Source organism: Egretta garzetta, unplaced genomic scaffold (genome assembly GCF_000687185.1).
Source record: "Egretta garzetta isolate BGI_Z169 unplaced genomic scaffold, ASM68718v1 scaffold430, whole genome shotgun sequence".
NCBI classification, from domain to species: Eukaryota; Metazoa; Chordata; class Aves; order Pelecaniformes; family Ardeidae; genus Egretta; species Egretta garzetta.
This window is the reverse complement of record NW_009258267.1, coordinates 2,326,193-2,332,256: the sequence shown is the minus strand read 5'-3', so window position 1 is coordinate 2,332,256 and position 6,064 is coordinate 2,326,193. Positions and strand designations below refer to the sequence as shown.

At 36.7% G+C, this 6,064-nt stretch overlaps 1 protein-coding gene across 1 annotated transcript in view; it reads right to left on the bottom strand.

The window, feature by feature from the left end:
- ME1 (malic enzyme 1) overlaps positions 1-6,064 on the bottom strand; it is a 141,872-nt gene that overhangs the window by 126,501 nt on the left and 9,307 nt on the right. The gene's annotated exons all lie outside the window — the stretch shown is intronic.

The following is a 6,064-nucleotide window of genomic DNA, read 5'->3' as shown; positions in this document are numbered from 1 at the left end:
CGGCAGCAGCATTACTGGCTGCTGACAGACCAAGTTGAATACACCTTGGGCACAATCCAGCGTGGTGTGTTTCTAGAAGACAGTCTAGGAGAACAGAGGAATTCAACACTCTCACACAGTGCCAATTCTCCTTTTCCAACTTTTCAGAGCCGGGCAAGTGTTATGCTAGGAGAATCTATTAGCCTTACTTTCGAGCCGAGGAAGCAACAGCATGCTAAGCTAAGTTTTAGTTTGATGAAGGTAACAGAGCAGATCAGAATCATGCCAAAGAGTAGAATTACTGGGTGTCATGAGATCTCATGGTGCGTGAATTCAGCGGAAATGCTATACAAAAAACAAGACAAAAAGCTGCCTGGAAAGCATCAACCGTTGTCGTCTTCACAAGAGACAGAAGTGAAAATGACAAACCAACATATATTTCAAAAGTGCTTGGTGAGGGCCTGCAACTTCCATCACCACCAGGCTTTTGAAGTCAATAAGAGCAAGACTGTCTAAAATTAGAAGAAATGCTACAGCTATGCTATTTCTGTGTTGTAATGTTACACGGTAACTTGCCATCTGAGCCATGGTGTTATGCACACAACCCACGCCAGTTCCTGTTAGAGAGTGGAACTCCAACAGGCTGTTTTCAAAGAGGCATTTTGCTGTACTTTATATCTTTATTGCAACACATTTTGATTTCAGAGACTGCCTTAACTATCAAGCCCTTACAAGAGATAGCTTAAAAACCAACCACATTTTTTTTTTCTTCACTTCCAGTTGAAAATTCTGCATAGTTTTCAGAGAAGAAATACTAGGAAAAATAACTCTGAAACTATTACTTTGTTATATCTTTTAATATAATGTTATGTCACACAATAATCAGTTTTAACTAAATGAAGATACTAAATGAAGATACTAAGATAATTATCTAACAAACAATCACATTAATAAAGTCTCTAAATATATATATAAATATGTGTGTGTGTGTGTGTTGCCTGTGAAAAAAACATCTAGAAGTGCTGAAAAAAATCTAAGGGCGCAGTTATACTGGTGAAGAAGTTAGGTCAAATGCCTTTCTGGTCTTGATCAAGAAAACATCACGCATCTGAGCGCAAGACAGACACAAAGAAGCACCAGGAACTGACCTTTCTTGGCTGATGTGATCCAGGAGTGCTTGACAAGCTGGCCTCCTGTAAGCCAAACCTGGTTCCTGAAGAGACTTGGATGTCAAAGGCATCCAGTGGAATTAAGAAAAGGAAAAATCCAGGATCCAATGAAAGCCTCATTGAAAACCACAAAAAAAAAATTTATGAAATGTACCACAGAATCAACCTTGTGCTGGCAAACAGACTGCAACTTCTGTCGCTAAGGTCTAACATATTGTAAGTTCTGTCACAGGAAATAAATGTTTCCCTATTCTCTAATTAATTTTCTTTATAAAAAAGTGATGTTGTCTTGCAGCTGACAATCTCAATATGTAAACATTACTATGCCAACAAAAAAAGAACTCACACATGCAGCACTTGCATTCACACAATGCATCTGAACCACTGTAAATGTAAATACATACAATAAATGCAAATAAATAAATTCCCTTTGAGGCATATGAGGAATAGAACAGATCTCAAATTTGTATGTGCTGAGTTAGCTATGCATTTCAATGAGGAGGCAACCCGGTAGAATATCAGCACTGGCAAACTAAGTATTTAGCATGATAAATTGCCTTCTGAAAAGTTGGTACTAAAGACTGTTAATAACATTCCAAGTGCTCTCTAAAAATATTAAAAGAGCTAAACCAACACAATTTTAAAACACTTCTTGAAAGTCAATTCAAAATGTATTCTTGCTTAGACTTGGGGTGAGTAAGAGACCTCTAGATGTGCTATGTCTAGTCATCTGTGAGGAAGGAAAACAAGAAAAACAGACAGAGTTGAAAGAATTATTGCAGAAGAAAACTTCTGTGAGAACACTTTGCTGAACAAGATCTGCTTCTATATGTAAAAAAAAAAAAATCACTTCAAAGCTAAGGCTGACATACTTTGCCTTTTAAGAGACTGCATCTGTATCTTCAATATGCAGCATCAGTTTCAATACAGCTGCTTTAAAAACAGTTCCTAGTCAGCTTGGCAGCATGTGACTGCATCGAGAAGTTATTTCAGAGGAACTTTGCCATGCCTGTGTGGCTGCCACAGTTACCAGGGCTTGCTTTGTTCATATTCAGTTTGAAATGGCTTTTCCTTCTAGGAATGGAAATACATAAACAGTCACCTAACATTTTAACAACATCCAAAGTCTTCAGCATAGCAATACTTGGCAGTTTTTCCTCCCCTCGCTGAATGCTGAATTTACACAAGAACCTTAAACTCCTGGGTGTTCTCTATATGATGTAAAAAGTTGATTTTGGATTCTTAGAGGAAATTTCCATTGAACATTCCCATATTTTTTCTTTTTGGATGAATAAAGCAACTGAAAGAACTGTTATATTTTAGAAATCCATTTATAAAAATAGATTGTTTCTTGGTAAGTCAGCAAAAGTTGTCAAATGCATGTACACACTTTGTATTTTTTACTTTAGGAATTTATTTTTAAATGACAGCTCGAAACTCTGCACGAAAAGTGACCTCATAGAGATTCTGAGATAATGGTCTTAATGATAGCATGATCATGGCAATAAAACCACAACTCCATTACATTCCCAGCATAAGCCTTTAAAGCTTTTATCTGTACAAATCCAAATTCCTTCTCTGACCTACCCCCTGGAGAAGCCTCTTTCTTCCCTCATCTTCCTCAACGGTTATGAAGAAGACCAGAGAGACAGGTCTTCTAGATTATGTTTCTGTAACTATGTGGTGTAGGTAGGTGCATGTTACAGATCTGCTATCAGATCTGCACTGTTTATTTCTAGAATAATGCTCTTATTCATTAAAGAGGTGGATTTTAAACTGAATAGTCACAGCGAGTAATGCAATTTTGAGTTTTAATTTTACAAACATATGTCAATTATCCAGACGAGCTTCAAACCAGTGAGTCAAGTTACTTAGCAGCTGGTTCTCTTGAGAAATGGTGCTAATCAGGCAGTCAGCTGGTCGGCCATGAGCATTTCTTCTACAATTGCAAAATACTGCTTCAGGATGAAAAACATCTCGCCTGAGCCACAGTGTCCTTCTATAACTGTAAGCACATCATGTGAGCCCGTACAGTCTTCTAAAAGGGAGTCACAGAAGATGATCTCATTTAATGATCCCATGAGACACCTATTTTTTAACTCGAAATTAATTTTCATTATTCCCTACCTGAAGACATAACTTGTGAGCCAGGAGCTTCAAACTCACTTTGCAGTGTAAAGAAATCTAACTGAATGTAAAAAAAACCTCACTGATTTAAACTGAATAATAAGATGTTGCCTTGCAACTTCCAGTGTGATGAATATGATCTGCAGCAACTGGGTAATTTTTAACTTATTTACCTATATAAACAAGTCTGTTTCTAATAGGATCTTTGTTTAACTATGGAACATTCCCTGAGCTGTGGGAAGAGACAGTAATAAAAATACTCTGAAGTAAAAAACATTCTGAAAGAAAAATGTTCACTTATCAGTAAAGACAGCATTTAGATATGAGTCAGCATAAACCAGATACACACAGTTCTTACAGATAAAACCTTTTTTTTTTTTAAGGTAGGATAAGAGCATACCTTTTCCTGAATTGTAACAACTGAAAAAGATCAACTAATAAAAAATATGAGAACATATAGACTGGACTAGATTTCATATCTTTTACTCCTTTTCTCCTTCTGTATGTTAAATTAAATGTGAGTTCAGCTCCTGGAGAGTGTCATTTATGAGGGATGCTGGTATGTAACGCTTAATGCTAAATGAGTCACAGTCTAGAATACAACTTCAAACCAAATTTAATTTATTTCTTTGCAAAGTTGGTTTTGGAATAATTTATAAAATGTTTTTCTTAGAAAAAAACCAACAGATCTCTCTAACAGAGCACAGTGGAAGATCACAAAGTATATTTATTTCTTAAGCAGCAAAGAGACTGTCAAAGGGGAAACTACAATCCTTTCCTCTGAGACCTCTGATGAACACTGGCATCAGCTGGGAAAATGAGAGCAAGTAGTGAGATAACGTGAACATAACAGTTGGGAATTTTACAGGGAAAAGTGACTTGGCAGGTGATATTTTGTTCTTAAGGAAAAAAATATTTATGAGATCCTTATTAGGCAGAAGAAGATTGTACATGTTTTTCAGCCACCTTTACTTAAACAAGTCATTAAAACACTTATTTGAAAGTAGTGAGGCAATTCAGTGGGACTAGAAATAAAACAGACTTTTATAAATATCTTATACATCTCCCCAGACAGTCAGTCATGTATATAAAGCACACATGCAGCTGGCGAAGCAGCAGACAGATGAATATAGCCAAGGCTGACTTCAGTAGCTCAAGAACACAAGTGAATACCAAAAGACACATCAGTTAAAAGATGGTAATATTGTTTTAAACACCGTTCATTCATTAGCAGCTCAACTGCAGTGAAAAACACAGTGTGAAATACCAGATTATGGAATGTCCTATAAAGCTATGTATTTTTTTAAGTTAAATGATAAGGGAAAGGAATTATCTAATGAGTATAATCTGCCTTGAATTTGCTCATTTTCAATACGGAAATGAATGCTTTTTTTTGGAAAAAAAAAATCAGACTTCATTCCAGTATTGGTAAATAAAATTATACTTTTAAAACCATACAAATATGAGGATGCCCAATGAGCACTTTGATCATCACTGTCACTGTTCAGAATAGCTAAATGTATCATCAGAAAGGAAGCTCGCTGCCCACGTGCCAGAATAACAAGCTTTTTAAAGCAGAACAGAGGAAAATCCACAGGGAACACAGAAAGTTAGTACAATGTTATTTATATGCACTGTTACTTCTATACTGTAGTCATTTGCTGAGTTGAGAAAGTTCAGCTTCATTTGCTGAGTTGAGAAAGTTCAGCTTGCTATTCCAAAGCCTGCACAATGTATGACTGCTATTATGCCTGGCTTTTGAAAGCTTTTTATATCATATTTGAAACTAAAAGGCAAATAAAATGTAAGCTTGTTATGGAATACATTAATGATTCAAACAAATCCATAAAGTTTTAAAGTTTACTCAATTTGCATTACAGGAGAGGCTAAAGTGTGACTTAGCTGCATGGTGGAGAACTCAAAAGTTCTTGTTTCCCAGTATATATGTGCTAACTGCATGTCTGTGGTGTAATTTGTTTCAAGTTAACTATACAGATCCATAATTTACTAGTGACAGAGCAATGTGAACTGGGGACTCTATTCTTATTATCTAGAGGTGAAAGATTTAGGGCAGCTTTCTAAGTCCTCTGCAGATAAAAATTCCACCAAATAAAAAAAAAAAAATTAGAAAAAAAAAAAAAAAAAGGAAAAAGTTGAAATGTTTCCTCTCCCTGTCCCTACCTCCCAAATCAGTTTTTCCCCCCCATGTCTTGAGTGTGCTTAGGCTCAGACTGAAGAATGGAGTTCAGGAGTCTGAAAATCTCTAAAGGGGGCTGATGGGTTGTTTCAACTGCTGTTGCAAGCTGCGCCGCATCAGTTGCAGACTGACACTCAGCTGAACTGCTGTCTAATTTCACAGGGGTTTTTTTCTCCACAGATGTTCCACAGGTCTGAGGAAAAAGTGAAAAGTATATGCATGGGCAGAGCTGCTCCTTGTGCAATATCCTACACAGCAATGGATATCCAAACAAGGGGCAATGAGACCAGCTTAGGCAAAGACTTAATTTCCAGACACATTTAGCACTTCCTGGAAGGCCAATAAAATCACCATGGTGGTAAACTGTGATGGGAAAAAAAGGAGATGACTCCTCTTGCTAGGGGAGGCACCTAAAAGCCACAGATCATTAAACAGGTTTAAGTAAGCATTCTTGAGGTCTTTTTGAAATGTGGGAATTCTTGTCGGCCATATGATCCTGACTCATTCTGTCAGTCACAAGGCCAAAATGATTTTTACATTAACAACAACAAAACCCTGAAGCCATAATTCTTCTCCCTCAAATACCTCCTGC